The 21,724-nt window shown below is 32.1% G+C and overlaps 1 pseudogene; it reads left to right on the top strand.

Annotated features, from left to right (window-relative positions):
* The first annotated feature begins 225 nt into the window (after positions 1 to 225).
* LOC141547269 (U2 snRNP-associated SURP motif-containing protein pseudogene) lies at positions 226 to 2,311 on the top strand (annotated as a pseudogene).
* The last annotated feature ends 19,413 nt before the right edge of the window (positions 2,312 to 21,724 follow it).

Genomic DNA, 21,724 nt, shown 5'->3' with positions numbered 1-21,724 from the left:
TATAAAATACACATTTAGATTCATAGAGACAATGAGAAATTTTCAAAGGGAGATATACGGTGGAAAAGTTGGGGGTGGGCAGAGTTGGATTCTCTTATTGGCTTTGACATTTCTCTCACTGGTTTTCTTCCACATCCTGCAGCACTTCTTTATTAAGTTCTTCACCATCCCCCCGGATATCTGAAGTTCATGATGTCAGAGTATCACATATGGGCAGGATGTAAGATGTCAGACAAAATGCCAGGTGGCTCACAGAAATCCAGCTGAAAGTCCATATCATTAGACACAATACATTCATCTGGCTTTTTAGATGCACATATGGATGCAGCTGGACCCTCAGATACATATATGCCAAGTTGGACACAACCTAAGAGTCCAAGGAGGCACAATTATAGGACAGAAAGTATTCCTGAAACCTTTTATAATTCTTCCCATCAAAATATGTCAAGATCACTTTTGGAAATCAAGCTCAAAGCTTTAATATTGGGAAGATGAGTGTAGCTAAAAGGACTCTGAGCAAGAAAGAGCAAAAAAGTGAATAAAAAGGAGGATGAGAAGACAGTAGCTGAGATTTATGAAGTATTCCTTGCCACTTCTAAGGGCAGTGATGGCAATAAAGGGAAAATATTTGTGAGGGGTGGTTTGGTTAACATTGCTAAAGAAGAATATGTAACAGATGAAAAATGAGGCAAAATCTAAAAGCCATCCTTATGATTTGTAGAAAAAAGAAGGCAGCAAATAAGTCCAAAAATGAAAATCCACCATCCCTTCTTGTGATAAGGGAAAAAAACTCCACTGAAGAAAATAAAGAAATAAAAAAAAAAACAATTGGTAACTTCCAAGAAGTGAAACAAATTCAAGAACATGATAAAACATAAACAAAAGTCAGGGTAAGTTATTTTGAAGTTCCTCACTCAGATTCCTATGACCATTGGTCATTCTACAGATGTGCCTTCCTAAAAAAACAAATCCTTTGTCCTTAATGACTATGCACTTGATAAACATGATATGGAGTAACTAAGTATTGTATTATATCTTGGCAACATTAACCTCCAGATTAATAAAGAAATATTATACCAAGAATTTCAGAGGTTTGGACAATTAGTCAGTATCAATATTATATGCCCAAGAAGTGATAAAGAAAGAGAAAGAGAAAGGACTTTTGGTTTTGAAGCCATTATAAATAGAAGAGATGCTGAGAGAGTTCTGAAAAATATAAATGGAAAGATGATCATGTCATTTGAAATAAAATGGAGGGAAAGAGATTAAGTTGTACCTAACATACCATATCCAATATACATTCCACCTTCTTAAATGAAACACACTCTCCTCCTTCAACACCCTGACTGCTTATTCAATGCTCAGCCTAAAGAAGGATTAAAAAATTCCAGTGCTCCAATGTTACCTCAGTAAAAGCTGGGAAGATTTTGAGAACACTCTTTTGTAAGTCATGAGTTATCTCAAAAGAAAGGAATCTGCTTGCACTGATTGATGGTGCAATCAGAATTGAATGACAGTGTTTGTTGTATGTGGAGAACCAATTTTGAAGTGATGATAATGAATAGATAAATCAATTATCCTATATTTAGGATTTTATTTGAAAACCAGACTTGAGCCCATACTTACTATAGATGGAAGTTTTTATTCAATTCTATAGGGAAATGCTCCAATTAAGTGGAGAATAGCAGATTTTCAAATGTTCAAAAATGAATTTTTTTTGGAGGCCAGTACAGTTAAATTTTTGAATGTATGGCATGTCAGAAGAGCAAGAAACTGAAGCTTTTGTCTGGAAGGCTAATAAGAAAAGAAACTTTTAAAAAGCAGAGAGATAATTTAGAACAAATTTAAGTCTTTGGAGAAATGCTATTGATACTTTTTTTTTCTGTCTTGATGTTGAAGTTATAGAAGAAATAGTGGATTGTATTTCACATCTTGAAAACATCATTGTCTAAGTAGATTGTCAGATTTTATTTAGTTTCTGATGTATTGTATAACATTTTTGAAAAAAAAATGTCAAAGTTTCATATTATAGAAATATTTTGAAACAAAGTTAAGTCAAATATTTTCAGACCTCAATGCCATCTACCATATAATTTAAGCCTCTTTACAATCTGAAAGCTTTAAGCAAACATATTTAGTGCACTAGAAGATAAGGCAATTTATGCAGAACTATTTTTGATCAAAATGCAAAATATATATTTTGGACTTGTAAATATAATTAAAGAAGGATAAATTACCAAAAGATCTTGATGGGGCTCCCATTGAAGAATATGTTTATATTATCTTACATAATAATGGAAAGATTTTATAGAGATGTATGCGTGTGTATGTAAGCACATTTATACATACATGTAAATGGTTTTATGTATATATATATTCATGTACATATACATGTAATATATGTATATATTTGACTTGAATGTGTATATTTGTATATATTTTTATGTTGATATATGTGTATTACTTGTATAAGTACATACATATGTATATAATTTGTTTAATGTTTTAAAACTACTTCAGATTTTTGATCCGATTCATTGGACTCTTCTAAAAATACAGATGTCCCAGAATGATTATATTTTTAATTGCTTTCAAAATGTTTGACAATGAGAGATTTTGTTTAAACAAAAACAAAAACAAACAAACAAAAAACCACCAGGTCCTGGAGAGATCTACTCTACCATCTTACTTCCCTCTATTATTCCTGGTTGATTGTTGTCATTCTAGAAGAGGACCAAAATGGCATCATAATGTTAGAATTGAGTTACAATGTGTCTGACTATGGCTCATCAGAGCAATATGATCTCAGGATGATCTGCCACAGATTGAATATAAATAGTCTCTATGAATATTTGGGTTGGCTTCTGTAACTCTGTGCATCTTTTGTTTCTTTTGGTCTAATTCAATTCTGCCACACCAAGAGAACACATCTTCTCTGACAAGAGCACACCATGCTGTACAGTCCTGTGCCAGTGTCTACCATGTCATACAATCTAATCTAAAGTTCTTAAGAGATACATTAAGAATGTCCTTATATCACTTTTTTCTGACCATCTTGTTAGAGATTGCCCTATGTGAGTACCCTATAAAATATATATATTTTTTTGGCAAGCATACATTTGGCATTGAAAAAATGTGGATAGTCCAATGGAGTAAACTAGGAAATCCCAAGGCTCATAACAAAATTACAAATGAAATTTTGATGTGGATCATTTAACTTCTTCAATAATAACATTCAATCAAGTGAGCTCTCTATTTTGCCCTATTCAGAGACATTAATTAACTTACCTAATGATACATAGGTAATAAATAAGGCATAAGGAATTCAAATCAGGGTTCTCTTGCATCAAACAGAGGGATTTTTGTCTGGTATAACCAATGATTTATTAATCTTCTTCATTGCTGTCAGAAATATGTTGGCAAATATTTAAATACTGGCTTCCCAAAGAGTATGATGTATTTATGACATTTCTAAATTTTATATAAATTATTAATATTTTCCAATCATATTCTTAATTCTATAAATCAACAAAATAATAAACTGAATTTTAATTTTTATCATTTATTAATTTGTGAGGCATAAATGTTCTCACTGAAAATTTAACAACTGGCTCTTGGTAATATGAACAAGTTGGTTCAAGTGCATCACAGCTAATCATCAGCAATTACTATCCTAATAAATTTCTTCTTTCTTCACCTCTTCCCCACATCCCCCATCCCAGTTTTTAGAAGGACAAGACGTCAATTAGTCAAGAAGTAATTAGAGAAAATATTTGGACTCAGATTACTTTCTAGAAAAGCAATTAATTTTCCTATAATTTTCATACATTCAGTAATTCATATGTCCATATCGTTTTGAAAATTGAACTGAATTCTTATATCCCATCAATAGCATGAACATATGAATCTTTGTATTGACATAAATTATCTCTATCTTCTGGTATCTTTTTCTGTGGTCCCATTCATCTATATTCTGGCCCTACTTCATAGCTACTTGTTAAAGTGCATAGAGTCTGGATTGAGGAAGTCTTGAGTTTAAGTCTTGAATTAGACATGTTCTAGCAGTATGAGGTTGGATTAATCACATACTTCCTGCTGCCTCAGTTTCCTCAAATGTAAAATGGGAATCATCATCCTAACTTTTGGGGAATTGTGTACATCAAATTAAATATTTATAAAACACTTTGTAAAGCACAATGCCTACCACAATGTATTCGGTATTATTGTATTTCAGACATTTCAGTTATGTTCAAATCTTTGTGACCCACTCCCCTGCCTTTGTTGTTGTTGTTGTTGTTGTTTTTGCAAAGATATTGAAGTGATTTGTCATTTCTTTTTCCAGTTCACTTTATACTTGAGGAAACTGAGGCAAATAGGGTTAAGTGACTTGTCCAGGGTAACACAAGTAGGAAGTGTCTGAAACCAGATTTGAACTCAGGAAGATGAGTTTTCTTGCCTGCTGACCTGTCACTCTATTCACTGTGTCATATAGCCACCCTCAGGACAATGTAAGCACTTAATAAATATTTCTTATCTTCTTTTCTTTCTGACTCCTACCTGGGTCCAGTGGTCAGCCATATAGATGAGGTCCTTTGTCCTTCCATTTTTATTTTTGTTTTGTCTTTACAAATCTATAATTTAGGTTGATCTATCATATATGCTTTCTGACTTGCTCTCTCAAGATGCTTCTTATTATTGAAGAAATCAGTGGAGCTGATAATAGTGATGCCATCTAAACTCAGCTACACCTACCTGTGATCAACAATCTTTAAGTTTTCTATTGTAGTTTCCTTATCAGCTGCCTTCCAGCTGCTATTTCAAATCTTGCCTATTCTTAGGTTCTGATTCCACTTTTCTTTGCTCACTATACAAGTTCCAATCCTTACTCATTAGATTAAGATATTTGATCCTTTGTAATCCAATTAATTTTGACATGAATATAATGGTAAATTATTTTTAAATATTATAAATAAATAATGACATCCCCTTTTCATTAGCCCATTTTTTAATCTGCAATTAATATTATTCAACTGAAATATAGAAATCTAAAGAATAAACAGTAATTTTCTTATTTAAATCAATTTACAAATGAATTCAATACTATAATAAATATTATACAATTATATAAAATGTTATCAAATAGTATATGATAATATGTTAAATAAACTGAATAGTATAACTAAGAATAACTTAATAATTTAATAATAAGTTGCTCTTATTCTTCCCTTTAGAATGTAAAATATAGCAATTCACTCAAAAGAACTCTAGAAGTTGGCAATTCTGCTCTTATCTCCAGCTATATCATATACTACTTAATACACACTGGGTCAGTCGTTCAATGCTCTAAGCACAGAAATTGAATAAATAAAAATAGATTGCTGGAGGAATTAAAAATGGGTCAGATCTGAAACAGAAAGTACTACAAAATTACATCTTCTTTTTTCCTGCCTAATGTTATGAACTGAATCACAAATTCTTAAGCCTTTCCTTGCTTTCACTTTCCTTATGTCCTCCCTTTCACTTCCACAATAATTTTGTTCTACAAAAAAACTGCATATTGAGCATGGAACCAGAAACTCAGTGTACTTCCTTTTCAAAATGCTTTATAGTTAGTTACAAGTTAATAATTTTAAATGAATAAGGTGATTATTTTATTTTAAAAGATTTTTAAAAAACTGAAGGTATCTAAAAGGATTCAGAAATTTTGTTAATTTAACACTAATATATTTCTCTGAAAAATACTGTACATAACAGAAGTTCAATTTCTTAGAAAAAATTTTACATATTTAAATTATTGAATTTATTACTTAATTTAAAATAAAATATGTTTAAAATTAATAAATGCTAAAAGAAGAATGCTGTTTTAGGGTTTTTCCATAATTGAGTCCCTTCCTATGGAAAAAAAATAAAGAACAAAAAAATGTAGATTTTTTTTTACTATATACATTTTAACTCTTAATCTATTAGATCTGAGGAGCAATGGTAAATGGGGAGTAGAATTATGATGGTGATTATGAAGATATAATGCCAACACAAAAGAAAGGGAGGCAATCTATTTTTTTTTCCTTTTTGTGTAATGAGCAACACATTTGGGTTACATGTGTTGTGGTTATTACTTTTATTTTTGTTTTTGTTTTTTTTTTCCTTATTTTCTTCTGTGGGCTGCCCAAAACTCTACTCTACAGAGTATACAGGAAGTGACTAAATTGTGAGTGGGGCAAAACTGATGGAAACATCTAATTCTTCTCACTATATGACTTGTCAACATGGTACTGAACCAGAAGAGGGAAATACTATCTCTTACCAATAAAGCCATCGTAATGAGCTAGAATGAATCTGAAGATATTTCACTTAGGTAAAAACTGGAATGCAAAAACACCACAGGATTGGTCTCCCTGGGAACAAAGCTTTTCACAAAAGAACTAGATGACTAAAGAGGAACAATTGACTAGATCTGGTTTCACAAAGGTGTATTGAATTTGCATTTGGCTTTTTAAAAATATTTTTTCATTTGGGCAACATTTAAAGACTAAAGGATGAATAAATAATTTTCTTCTATTCATATCTCAAATATTGTGCTTTCAATTTAAATGTGGGACAAAGTACAGGGTATAAATTAGACTACCTACTCAGGACCAAGACAATGTATTTTTGCACATTAGGCAAGTTGCACAATTTTTTTTTTCTTTTAATTGTGTGGGTGTTACTGATCTGTAGAGATGTAGAGCTTTCATTGTAATACATGGGGCATGATTAATCACAGAATACTTGTTTGTGAAAGGAGAATTTTTTTGAGGTAAACATATTCATATTTATAAAAGGTAGAATTAACCTACTTATCAGCATCCTCTTATTTGCCCTCTGGGCAGTTGCCTACATTTGCCTACTATTAGTTCTGGTATTGTAACCACAGCTAAATTGAATTCCAGTGAACTCAATCACACAAGAAGAATCTTGATATAAGTTGTACTCTGGTGCCTTAGAGCAAACTTCTATTGTACTCCAGTAAAATAATGTGACCTAGAAAGTAGTGCAAGATATAGAGTACCTCAGAGTTCTTCCTGACACTCCTCTTTGTGATTTTAAATGTAGCTTCCGTCACTTAAAAGTTGTGTGACCTTGGGCAAATCATTTAAATTTAACTATCTTTTTTTTTCCCCCTCAGTTCCTCTAGTATAAAATGAACTGGAGAAGGAAAAAGCAAATTATTCCATTATCTTTGACCAAAAAACCACAAATGGGGTCATAAAGAAGCAGACATAACTGAAAAAAAAATAACACAATAATAGCAAAAACAACATTCTTACTAGTGATTATAAGACTATAATTGGAGAACTATTTGTAGGGGATTCCAATTTTCAAACTTCTGTCCTATTTTGTATATATCCTCAGCCTGTTAAGTATTATTTTGATGCTTGATCCACTCATTTAAAAAGTGTTTATTTTGTTGTGTTGTGTAAGAAAAATTCTCATATCCTTCTTTTAATTTTTTCTGGGTATAATTTATATATGCAGAGATTAGAATTTTTTAAAATGCGACTATTGACATAACAACAATGGAAAAGATCAAATTCCTTATTAGCGACAACCACAGAAAAGCTCAAACTCCTTTGCCAAGCATTTAAATACACCCAGAACCTGATTTCAAGCTGTCTCTAACTCCCCAGTATTATTATTTCAAGCCACTCTGCCTCCCCAACTCTTACCTCTGAACCTAAGCTCAAAGTATAGCCTCAAGGTTCTCCAAGGGGGATCTTAAGAAATTATAATTTCTAACATGTCAAATATACATAGACATATAAAAAGTCCTTTCAGTTCTCCAATAATTTTAAAATATTTTTAAAAGTAAAAAAAAAAAACTGCTTTAGAAAAAAAATGGCTAGATGATAATAATTGAAATAATAGCAGCAGTAGGTACCATTTATATACTTTTACTATGTGCCAACTGATATGGAATAGGAACTTTAATCAGTAACTTTAACTTGCCCAAGGCAAATATTTGGCTTCACCCTTTCCAACTCCTCCCTATTTTTTTCCTGTGCTGCCCAGATCCTCCTCCTCCTCCTTCAGACCTTAAAAGTCCACAACACTGGGAAGCACCTCACTTAGTGATTTAATCTTGCTTAATCATATTTGAACTGTTTAACATAATAAATAACATTTGTGATTGTGATCAATTTCTCATGTGAATTTATCACTTATATAGAACTGCTCTCCCATAATTACTTCTTCACCAGGTATTATACTAAGCTTTAAACTTAGTGTCTCATTTGATCCTCACAACAATGTGGGGAGATGGGTCCTATTATTACCACAATTTTAAAGATGAGGAAATTGAGATAAAGAGCAATTAAATAATTTATCCATAAACATTCCTTATGAAATATCTCCTTTATGCTGTTACCTTGTCAGAAAAGTATCTCACCAAACTTCCCCTCTTCCCATTTGTGTATTTTAAAATAATTTCTTTCCATAGATAAATTGTACTGGGGGAGGGAGGAAGTGGAGAGACCCAGATTCTATACTCCACTTAGCAAGTCAACTAATCTGATATGTTAATTATGTGAGAAATCACATAAAATATACTTATGAGTCAATAATCAATAGATTAAAAAAGGTGGGGTAGAATACAGCATAAACATTTTCTAGATTATTTTATTCAATCCATTGATCAATCTTGGGTTTATGCTGGGTATTACTTGAATAAAATCAGGTGATAACACATAGGAAACACATTGTTGTTGATTGAAGATGTTCAAATTTTCTGGGCTTAAGCATAAGATAAAATGGATGTAAGAAAGAAGTTGAGGAGTAAATCTAAGATGACAATATTTTTTGGCCAGCTTTTCTAATAAATCACCTATAAGAAAAATTTTAAAATGAGGTAAACAGAATTCTGAGTGGAATAGTCAAGAGAACAAAATCATGTCTCCCCCCCCCCCAGCCCACAGTAAGTTAGGAAAATAGATAATAGATAATAGATAATTCTATAGAAACTAGAGCATGATGGGTCAGGACTATGGGTACTATAGACTATGAATATGCCAACATCTGATACAGTTCAAAGATCAGTTAAGAGATTCCAGAGGACCCTTATACTAACACTGAAGGCAGAAATGGTCTCAGAAGATAATGGGACCTACCTAAGTGAAAGGTAAATTAAAAAAAAAAAAACAGAATAGAGAGAAATATAGTTAGTAATCATAACTGTGAATATGAATGGGATAAACTCACTCATAAAATGGAAGAAGATAGCAGAATATTAGAAACAATATTCCAACAATAAGAGAAACTCTTACAAAGACTAAAGATACAAGATTAAAATAAGAAACTAGAGCAGATTCTATGCTTTAGTTAAAATAACAAAATCAGGTATAGTCATCATGATTTCACATAAAGCACAAGCAATAATAGACCTAATTTTAAAATATAAGCAGGTAAATTATGTTTTGACAAAAGGCACCCAGACAATAAAGTAATATTATTACTGAACATACATTCAGCAAATTACAGCATTCAAATTCATGAAGAAAAAAATAAATAAATAAATGTGATACAAGAGGAAAAAGATGGTAAAACTATACAAGTAGGGTTTTTCAATTTATCCACTCACACCTAAGAAAGTTTAACCATTAAATAAACAAGAAAGAAGTTATAGATAATATTAGAATTTTAGATAAACTAGATAAAATTGAGCTCTTGAAAATACTCAACATGATTAGAAAAACATAAACCTATACATCAGACATATACTTTCCTAAAACTGAGTATGGATCAGGACATAGAAAGCTCACAGATAATAATGGAAAAGAGTTATTAAATACAGTCTTTTTCAAACCACATGCAAGCAAATTATATTCAACAAAAAGTTTTAGTGGAAGCAAAGTACAAAAATTAATTTAAAATTAAATAATTTAATTTTTTTAAATGAGTAGGTCAAAGGATCATAGAAACAAACAATAATTTTATTAAAGAAAATTACAACGAGACATTATAACTAAATTTGTGATATGTGGCCAAAGCAATGTTTAGAGAAAAAAAAATTGCAACTCTAAATTCTTAAAACAATAAAATAGAGACAGAACAGATCAGTGAATTAGGAATGCAACCAAAACATCTAGAAATACAACAAATAAAAACCTTTAATGAAATACCAAAATGGAAATCTTGAAAATGAAAGATGAGATTAATAAATCAAAAGTCAAGAAAATTAACTAATAAATGACTGACTAATTTGATTCAAACACACAAAAAAATTATTAGTATCAAAAATGAAAAAAGGTAAATGCACCACTTTCTCACAAAAAGTGGTCTCCGATGATTATTTCCTTGTAGTAGCCTAGAGTCTCCTGTGCTCTTAAAAACTTTTTTCTTGTAATTCATTTGTGCAAATAAATATGCTAATTCATAACTGCCAGTATTTATGATTCCTTGTCAATCTGTATTCCAAGAAAAAGACAATTGAGTGGTGAAAGGCCTTAAGATATCATAAGAGGATTGTTTGAAGGAATTAGTGCCATTTAGATTGGAAAGGAGAATGCGAAAAAAGTTCTAGCTCTTCTGTGTATGTTCTCATGCTGTCCCTCTCCCAATCCCTCCATCATACTGACTTTTCCCATGTCCTAATCCCTTTCTCTCTCTCTCTCTCTCTCTCTCTCTCTCTCTCTCTCTCTCTCTCTCTCTCTCTCTCTCTCTCCTTCCCCCTCTCTTGTTAACATGTGTACACACACAAGTGTGTGCACATGTATATGAAAGAATGAATAAAAAAAAACCCTGAAGAGAGAAACTAGAATAGGGAAAGGCCTCATGACCATGTCATATCAAGATCCCTTGAAGGAACTATGGAGCAAAAAGGATGGGAAGCAGGTGAGGTCATGATAATGATTTTACGTTGTTTGAAATTGTAAAAAAAAAAAAAAAAAAATCCAACAAAATAGAGTTGTCCTTTGTGGCTTTAGGTTGGCAGAAATAGAAGAGGAAAAATTAAACACAGAAAAATTTAAGAATGATAAATGGAAAAAATAATTCCTATTCATTAGAGCTCTACTAAGGTGGAACAGGCTATATCTAAAGGTAATGAGAACTCTTTCAGAGGAAGTCTTCAGGAAAAAGTTAAATCATCCCTCATCAGTGAAGTTACAGAGGCAATTTTTATTCAGATTTTGGTTGAATTAAATTTTCAATGTCTCTTTCACTATTGAAAATCTGAGACTATAGCCAAATAGAATGCCTGATTCTTACAGTAATAGAGATCTATCATCCTCTCTAATTTTATTTTGTGCTCTTTTTCTGAACTTAGTTTCTAATTTGCATTTTATTATTAGAATTTGATTTTGCCCTAGACACAGTATTATACATAGCTTTATGAGGTCAAAGATACAAAGCTGAAAGGAATCTTAGAAGAAACTGAGACTTGGAGAGGTTAAGAGATTTGCCCTATTCACTTTGAATACTGGTGCTCTCATACCAAATCCAAGACTTTTTCACTTTACTGTAGGCTTAATATTTGAATAAAATCAGAGTTTAATTGGAACCTCTACAAAACTCCCTTAAATAGTAAATGCATTTAATTTTGGTCTAATATTAATGAACAGGTAAAAATAAAGAAATTGTTTTTATTTCAATAATATCTTGTCCATAATAGGAATTAATAATTATCTGTTAAGGTGAGTATACTACTAATCAATACCAAGTATCCTGATTTATTTATTCTCTAAAGAGAAGTAAGTTTGTGGATTTTATAGTCACTTTTATAATCCATGGGTGAACTGTTGCAAGAAAAGCTTAGAGATGGCAGTTTATGCTTGAATGACTCTTTCAAAACCAATGTTTTCTAAAAGTTTGCACATATATTTTTAAATATTGGTGGTTATTAAAATATATTTTTAAATACTGGTGGTTTTTAAAAATAAAATTAATGTGATCTAGGAATCCCATTGTTCACTATTTCTATGATTCTCTATTCCAAAAAAGTGTTTAGAAGGTAAAGGAAACTCTGGCTTGAAATTCACATTATAAAAATAATTTTAATGTATTTACTTGATAACATAATGGCTATTGGATAGCAACTGACCAGCAGAGCAGAATACTGCCTTCAAGTATTGAAACATCTGTCATTTGAGATATACTTGGCCCAAGAAGTAAGAATTAGGAGCAATGGGGTAGGGAAGATGGGAAGTTCAAAGAGGGGTAACAAGTGGGAAAAATTAAAAAAAAAAATTAAAAAAAAGACAAAAGGGAGAAATACAACATTTTCCAAATAATTAATTTCCAAGAAATAGAATAGATTATCCTTGGAAACATTGTTTTCACTCATCCCTAAAGTTTTGTGGTATTTTTTAAACAGAGACAAGATGATAATTTTTAGGGATATTATAAGATAACATAAATATTCAAGTACTGAATGGATAGGAAGGCTTCCTAATTCTAAGAACTAGTGACTATGGATGATATTGAGTGGGCAAGGATCAGTGATAGGATTCAAACAAGTTATCCCGACTTGAAATCCAGCTGTGCTGCTTTTTTTTTTATAATGGGACAATTTAGGTGGAAAAGTGAATAAGGAAGAAGTGAGTTCACATCCAGCTTCAAACACTGGCCAGACCCTGTGATCCTGGTCAATTCACATAATTTTGTTTTTTCTTCAGGATCTTGATCTGTAAAATAAGGACAATACTATCTCACAGGGTTGTTGCGAAGATGAAATGAAATAATATTTGTAAAGTACTTAGTATAGCAAAGCACATGGTAAGTAATACTAAATGTTAGCTATCTTCATGATCATTATGAGGTTAGGTAACAAACTATTAGAATCTTGTTAGAAAATTTTAATGAATGACAAATACTTTTGCAAACTACTAGCAAAGGAGGAGTTAAGGCAGGATGTGGATATATTATTACAATTATTTTGTTTATTAAAATAATGTTATTAGAGGTTCATGATCATCATATGTTTTACAGATAATGGGCAGATTAAAGAATGAGAATAGGCAGATAATGTAGATTTGGGGAAAGACAATCATGGAATATTGTCATGTACATTAAGTAAGAAGCAAAATGTATCATACAGGGTTGGGAGATAGTTCTGATTAATGAGACTAAAAATACAGACAAAATGCAAAACTTGAGTGTCATTTCCTACAGATCAATTCTAATACATGGGGACAGTGACAACAAGCCTATGCAGATGCTACATATATATTGGCATAGCTCTTCATCCTGACAATCTCCATGTGAGAAAAGTAAGTCATTAGGGGATAATTGATCACAACAAAGTCAATGTTTGAATCCTGTATTAATCAATAAGAACCTCTTTTAACAAACGTTCCTTCTAAATGAGTTGATTTAGTTTTGTAACATATCTAGAATTCATGAGAATTATTTTCTTATTTGCTGCAATAGAAACATCCAACTTACCTATGAGAGTTGGACAGCATTTCCTTCAAGATACATATAAGAGAAAACTTTCTTCAGAAACTTGCCTAAAGTTCACATGTTCTTAAGTCTCCAAGATAAAGACATCAGGATATTTTTAACTGTGTCTCTTGGAATAGTTGTAGAAAAAAAATAACGTTTGAATGTAAAAGAAAATGTCCCAATGATAAGTTCACCTGACTATATTTTCACCTCACTTTGTTTAGTCCCCAGATACCATACCACAAAAGATGATTTTTTTTCAGGACTTGCATGAATTTACATGAATACACTATTCAATTTGGCAAATAATCTCATACTATCTTGAACATAATTGTTTTATTTGCATATCACATCTTATCAATGAAATCAATTTTGGGAAACAGAATTTCATTATTCAATTCACTCTGTATATTGACTGTCTATAAAGAACCTTCTATATATGTCATCCCAAAATAAAATTGAAATTTAGCTTTTTTAAGAAATCAGTACTATTTGTCCTTTTTTATATTTCTCCATTAGCTATTACAGGAAATAGTCTATCCATAATGTACCCGTTGACTATTCATGTAATTGAATGTTTTCAATAGATTTTTATTTTTCCAAATAATAGTTTTCAACATTGATTTCAAAAGACTTTGCATTCCATCTCTTACCTTGCCCCTGCCCAATTCAGCAAACAATTTAATATAGATTAAATAATCAGACTAAAAGGGAAACAACCAAAGAAAAGAACATATACAAGAAAGAAAACAAACGGATGCAGATGACATTTTCCACCTCAAATCTTTTGCAAGTGCCTTTATTCATATAAATTTAAAAGAATATTTTTTGTAAAAACACATTAATATAGTCTAATAAGGATATTTCTATTCATCTTTTTTATATTATTGATTGATTCCTCATACATCAAAATTAACCCACAAAAATATTACTGACTCTATATAAAGAAGCAGTTTGTGGCAAAACAATATTGATATTTACAACTTTAATTACATTTGTCAGCAAAACTGTCTTTTTTTAACACAACATTCCATTTGACTGTAAAGATTCCCTGCATCTGTAAGTCTTGGGTGCAGAATAAGTGAAATAAATGTTACACATACTTCTATACTTCTTATGTTTAGAATAAAGTGAGTTTCTATTTTTGCAAGAAAACTGAATTGGATAAAATTAAACAATACCTATGATTTTATTGGTATTGTGAAAATACTTGTGTGAAAATGAAAGAAACTCTGAATAGATTGTGAGTACCACTAAATAAGGGCCAAAACTGAAGAATATCAGTTTTTTCTTCAATAGACCAAAAGATTTTGAATTTCACCTGTATCATTATTCCCTCTACTAATGCATTTAGACTTGAGGAAGCATTGGAATAGAATTATAGTGAACAAATTATGGAGAAGTATTACATGGAGAAATCTTTTCTTTAATACTGAGCTTCCTAACCATTTTGGGGGTATGTCATGGGTTTCTTTAACTTTCTTTGGCAAGATGGACCTCATTTCAAAATAATGCTTTAAAAGCCTAAAAAGATACACAGGATTACAAAGGAAAACATTTAAATTGAATTATTTTCACAATATTAAAAAAGATCCTGCATACTAGAATAAGAAAATACATTTTAATGTTTAAAATTTATTTCATCTCTAACATTATTAACATTTAGAATTACATATGTAAAACACTCTCACAAATCTATAAAACATAATTGCTTTGGGAATTATCTCTTTTTTTGTCAGCCAGAAGTTTATATACTCAAGTATCAACTTCTCTGGACTTTTTTTTTTCCTTTTGGTTCTTTACTAGAAACAGTAGACCAAGATCAACAACGTGTGGCTTTATTATTGGGCATGCTGATCTTGTACTCATATTCACCTCTGGATCAAACACAAATCATCTCTTGACTCCAATGTTGTCTTTGACCATCTGGACATTTTCAAAATTAGATTTATCTATGCAACACTGATTCATTATCATACACAAACATTTGTCATTTTTATGTTGTCCTCTGTTTTATCTACTCAGAACTAATTTGGGACAGATAACTCAAGAAATATTCATTTCTTAAAATAAAATTGACTGCTGGCAACATTTATGGATAATTATCAGGTTCAGATGAATCCAGAAGGGGAAAAAGTCCCTGGTATTAAGATGGGAAACAAAACAGAAAAAGTAGCCATCATCTAGATCTCTAAGGTAATGGTGATGCTACTTAGGTGGCTTCTTCCTCAAATTCATTGCTATTTATTCTTCCATTGAGATCTTCTGTGTTATGTAGTGTCACTTCACAGAGCCCTTCATCCTAGGTCTCTTCACCACGATACCACTCTAAAGAAATCTATCCTCTGATCTAATTCCATTCCCAGTAGACATATAGATTGTTCTTTCAGTATAACTATATCTGTTAGGATTACAAGGTGAGAACTCAGGTTGTCTGGATAGTTCTCTGGCTCAGAATTCAAACCTTTGGTTCGAGCCTTTGAAGGGAGTTTACACCTTTGGAATTCTGAAAAGGAGTTTACACAACCTTTAAGAGGAGCAAGTTCATTGGTTGAAGTATTTTCCTACCCTAAGTTCTCACATGTCCCTTTAAAAGGATCAAGTTCATTGGCTGTAGGAGTTTTCACAGGCCCTGTTGAGTTCTCACTACAATCTCTGCTAAGATAAAAGATGAGGGCAGGAGGTAGTTTAGCCTGGGATTGAGTTGAGATGGCAGTCCCCAAGGACATCATAAAGATGACTGGACATTTACATTTTGGCACCCACAACATGGGGCAAGGACTTTTGCTTATCCTGACAAGGACTTATTCTGAGCCCTTCAGAGGAACTAGCCCAGACCTTCGCATATATCCACATGGAACTATGCTCTGTATCCACCTACCTTCCCAAATTAATTCATGCCTTGCATAATGTTAACTGGGTAAGATCATCTTGCCCCTAGAATCTGAAGAGCCATCAGATGTCAGGTGAATAGAATTCTAAAAAATCAGAATTCTAGCGCCTAATAGCTTTGTGAACCTCAACAAATAATTTAACATCTCAAGTTAGTTACTTCATCTGTAAAATATAGATTAAAAATTGCAATATCACACATTAACAAGGTAACTAGTGGTTCTTGCTTTTATAATTACTTGAATTATTTACTTTTTGGATATACTTGTTATTTCATTGGTAAAATTAAACCACAATTTATAAAGAAATTCCTTTAGCCAACATAAAGTAGCAGTTACCCTGAAAGCTATTTGATTTAGATTTTAATATTGTTGTTATAATTAAGTCCACTCATATTATTAGTTTTGTTTTTTTCTTTTTTTACTATTTTTGTTACAAGAGACCATGCAATGGGAATAATAGGTAAAGGCTTGTAATGTATAAAACAAAACATAGCAATAGGCCTTCAAGTATTAAAAAATGTGTATGTATATTCACACACGTACCTATATACATATATATATATATATATATATATATATATATATATATTTTTTTTTTACAGCTGTGAGGCATGAGCATTGGAATCTCATTTTAACCACATTCCTGTGAAGCAAATTGTCCCTGGAAATCTTGCAAATCTCTGACATTGAACTTGCCTTTCATCATCTCCCTTGTGACAACCTGTTGCTTTTGGCTTCAATTTTATTTAGTTTAAACTCTTTTCAATTTATTGATTTATTTGACTTTATTAACCTCTTGCCACGCTCTGAGGACATACCACCTGTATTTGACTTTTCAAACAGTGTTTTCCTGATTAAAGTCAGCCTTATCACTTGATAGACAAGACTTTTGACTTCATCTTTCTTTTTTTTTTTTTTTTCTTTTTGGTCAAAACCCTTTTTGCCTCTTTTCTTTTTGCCCCTATTAATTTATCTCTACCCTTTCATTCCATATGCCAATCTAGCACTTCATTTCAATTTAACAACTTTATGCACATACATGCATGTACATACATGTATATACACTTGTGTATTTATGTATTATGCATATGTATAAAGTGCCTACTATTTGCAGAGAACTGGCAAATAATAGAATGCACAAGCATTTTAATATGTGTTTTAGGCCTAATTGCTAATATTAAAATAAGAAACAACATGACCCTTGACCTTATGTTCTTAATGAAACATTTTTTTCTGGATTTATAGATAACAAATTAGAAGAGAAGAGAGGGCAATCTTCAGCTTAACTTAAGTAATTTAACTATATATGTATGCATGCATAATTCAGGTTGCAAAACAGTGGGGTTTTTTTGATTGGGAAATTTTAGTCTAATTACATACATAACAAATAATGAGAGTTGATATTTATATAAGGTTTGAAAATTTGCATTTCACTTTACATATATCATATGTCATTTGACAGGGAAATAAAAGTGTGAATGTTGGAAACAAAAAGACACATAAATGCAGAATAAGATATTTACCTATTTATACAGGTCTTAAGACCAATGTCTCAAACTATATTCTCTCTATATTATTCAATTTATTAATATCTTTACATATCCCAAGGTGAAGAGTTAAAAGGATTGAACTTTAAGATATCTTGATGATTATCAAGTCTAACACCCTTTGTAGGTGAAGGAACTAAAAAACAAAGACATTAAATGTCTTCCTAACAATCACATAACAAGCTAGTACCTGAGGAAGAATTGAACTCAGATCCTCCTAATGTTTGTTCTTATGCCCTATACCACATTAGTTTTCAGTAGGTTGTGCATATTATTCAATCAAGACAAGTTCATATATTATATGAAACATTTGTTTTGAAGCTGTAATTATCTTTCCAGCTTTTCCCTTGTGTTATGTAACTGTAACCATATAATTTCGATATAAGTTCATTCCTGTCTTGTTTCTTCTTAACCACTTCCTATTATCATTCATTCAATTTAACAAGCATTTAGTAATCTCTGAAATTTACATGAGCAGAACACTGGCTAGATTAAGACCTGGCCTTTATCCACAAAGAGTTTCCAGTCTAAATCAATTAATTTGCTAAGCAAATAGGAAACATCCATGCAGAGTAATGGGAGAGATTTGAGAAGGGGTAGGTTACTTATAAAGGGGATAATCAGGATATTGTGGTTACAAGTTTGCTTTACTGGCTCCGAAATATTTTCATCTTTCAAATTATGTCCTTCATCCTGTAAATGTGTAACAATCAAAGCAGCACCCATAGAGTGGTCATTATGCACTAGATCTCTCCCTCTAAAATTTTCCCATTCAAACTCTAAATTATAACATGGCCCTTTCCAAAATTCTCCTATGAGAAAAGCACTCCAACCAACATTTAGCAAAAGCACTGCTGTTCTGAATGAGTATACATCTCAAAGGAAAGAAATTTTCTTTGGCTTCAAAAATACAAGTTTAAACCTAATTCTTTCTTTGACGGGGAGTAGGGGTGGAGGCGGGGGATGGAGAGGGCAGTTAGAATCCCTGGAAGCCTGTATTTTTATATATGTCCTGAGAAAAATGAGAAAGAACTCAGGAAATTGGAACACAAGCAAAAGGGCTCATTCTTCCCAGCTTATTGTTCAACAAGACTGTGCTTTTCATGTTTTTATTTCAAGATCCCTCAGCTGCATAGCCACAAACTTTGTAATGGCAGTGCCTACCTGTGGCAGAAATTGTCCTTCTAGAGTTCCATTATTTGGAAAAGGGGATTTTCTATTACAGGTAAACAGCATTTGTGGGAAGGTTGTTTTCATTTTGGCCATAGTGTTTGAGATTCCTGGGTAATGGTAATGATGGCCCTTTGTTGTTCCACAGGCCAGACTTTATTTCCTTTGCTTCAGGTTCTTGATTTAAACTCAAGTAGGTTGAATTGCCTCTGTAAGAAAAGGAAAAAAGAAAAAGAAAGCTAAGAAATACAAGAACTATCATAGTTGAGCACTTCTTTTGCACTGAATATGAACTTGAAACTCTTTGAAAGTTCTAATTTTCTTTCAGGTAAAATATTCTATCTTCCCCACTGATACCTTGATTAATGAGGGATAGCATTATATATAAAAAGTATTTACTATACCAGAGACAGGAAATTTGAAAATACTATGCCTACTAAGTTTTAGGAGTTTTAGGAGAAGTATGGAAAAATTAAAGTGAAAGGTCCTTTATTTATCCTCTATCTTTTTTTTTTTTTTTTTATGCTAACTATCCCTGGAATTTAATTACTCCAAGTACCAAAACTCTCTCCTCTCCTCATTTCTATTTATCAAACAAGTTTTATATCTATACTGCCACATAGATTTACCTGTTTTGCAATGTAATCACTTAATTGGTTATTATTGTTATCAAGTGTTGAGTGATATATATATATATATATATATATATATATATACATATATATATATATATATATCAGAATTGTGCTGATAAATAATTAACAACTGCCTCTACAGAAATGAAACAAAAACAAAACACATATACAACACACTTAAAAGTTTCAATCTGAATTATTACTAATTTTTCCATTATTTTCTTGGATAGTCATTCAACAAAGTACATGTTTGCAAAGGTGTAGATCTTTACAATGAAAATGTAATAATTGCCTCTGTTGGCTCAAAATGTCTATAGTATATTAATGAAAGAGAAACCTATTTGCATTACAGAGAGAATTTTTTTTAAATGTATGAAGATGAAGGGAGGTGGAACAGGACAAAAGATGAGATGGTAAAAAGGAAAAATGGACTGAAATCATCAAAAATATTTGATGCTAATCAAAGAACAGAAAAAGTGGATTACTTGAATAGATTAATTAAGCATGAATAAGGAACAACAAAAAATAGTAGCCTATAAACCAAAGGACATATTTATAGGAGACAAGGCACCCTCTTTTATAAAAGCTGGGAAACCTGGAAAATAGATATGCAGAAATTACATTTCTACCTTAATTTTAGTGCATATAACAAAGAAAGCTCAAAATGGATGGCCAGGATAAATAAAATAAAATATGGAAAGAGGGGGAATAAGAATGGAGAGAAGGAGGAAGAAACTTTATGATGATTGTAGAAGTGAAATCTGAAATAACTGAGAAAACAAAGCTTCAAGCTTGAAAATTTATCCATTTATTAATCAATGCATGCCAATTGCATCACAATTTAGGACTGAATTTTCTCAGTTTGGGATTGGACCCTGAATATGGGAACACAGATTTTAATCTGAACACAGATTAAAATATCATACATTAGGACTTCTGGCCAAGATGGGAGAGAGGAGGCACACAGCTGCTTGAGCTCCACGTTTTCTCTCAGACTTTGCTTCATAACAAGCCTCAGAATTAATGCTTGACTGGAAAAAAAATTAATTGCCAACAGAAGACATCCTTGAAATTCACCAGAAAAGGTCTGTTTTTGCTCAGGAAGGGGATGAACAGACTGGGTGCAGGCTAAGGGCAAGCAGTGAGAGTGAGGCAGGCAGCTTACACTGCTCAGACCAGAGTGGGGAGGTGTATGATCTCTGCTGTTTGCATGGAAGGACCTTTACCCCAGTGTGGATATTCCATCTTGCAGCAAGCCAGGATCAGCAGAGAAGGTGTAAATACAGGAGGTAAAGAATAAAACCCCAAAATGTAAGCCTCTCTCAGAACCCAGCAACCTCCACTCCCACCTGGAGTGACCCAGCATGTTCTTAGAGCCTCAGAGCCTCAGAGCTCAGACTCAGCCCAGCCATTGCTGTCCTGTTAGTGCCTCACTGCTATCTCCCGCAATTTGTAGATAAAGCCCGGTAACACTAGCCAGCCCCATTCCTTGCCCCCTCCCCAGAAACAGACCAATTATTTCTTTTGCCAGTTTTTTTTTTTCAATTCTTCTCTGATAAAATGAACAAAAAATTTAAAAGGGCTCTAACCATTGACAGCTTCTGTATGGATAAAGAGCAGACTTCAAACCCTGAGGAGACTAATAGCAGACTGCCTCCAGAGGAATCCTCTAAGGGTGATATGATCTACTCCTCAATACACAAAGCTCTCATAGAGGAAATCAAAAAGGCTCTAACAAGAGAGCTAGAAGAGAAATGGGAATAGGAAAGAGAAGCCTAGCAAGAGAGTCTGGAGAAGTCATCCCACACATTTAAAGAAGAGTGGATAAAGGAATCAAATCATTGAGAAATGAAATTAGTGAGTTGGAAAAAGAAAACAGCACTCTAAAAAATGAAATTGATGAAATGGAAAGAAATTCCATAGAAGACAAAAACTCAGTTAAAACTCAATTACACAATAATAAAAAGATATAAAAAAAGTGAGTGAAGAAAATGCATCATTGAAAATCAGAATCGACCAAGTAGAATTGAATGACTCAAGGAGAAATAAAGAAGTAGTCAAG

The sequence above is a fragment of the Sminthopsis crassicaudata genome, chromosome 6, assembly GCF_048593235.1.
Source record: "Sminthopsis crassicaudata isolate SCR6 chromosome 6, ASM4859323v1, whole genome shotgun sequence".
Classification (NCBI taxonomy): Eukaryota; Metazoa; Chordata; class Mammalia; order Dasyuromorphia; family Dasyuridae; genus Sminthopsis; species Sminthopsis crassicaudata.
The sequence above is the reverse complement of the archived record's forward strand: the minus strand, read 5'-3'. Positions and strand labels throughout refer to the sequence as shown.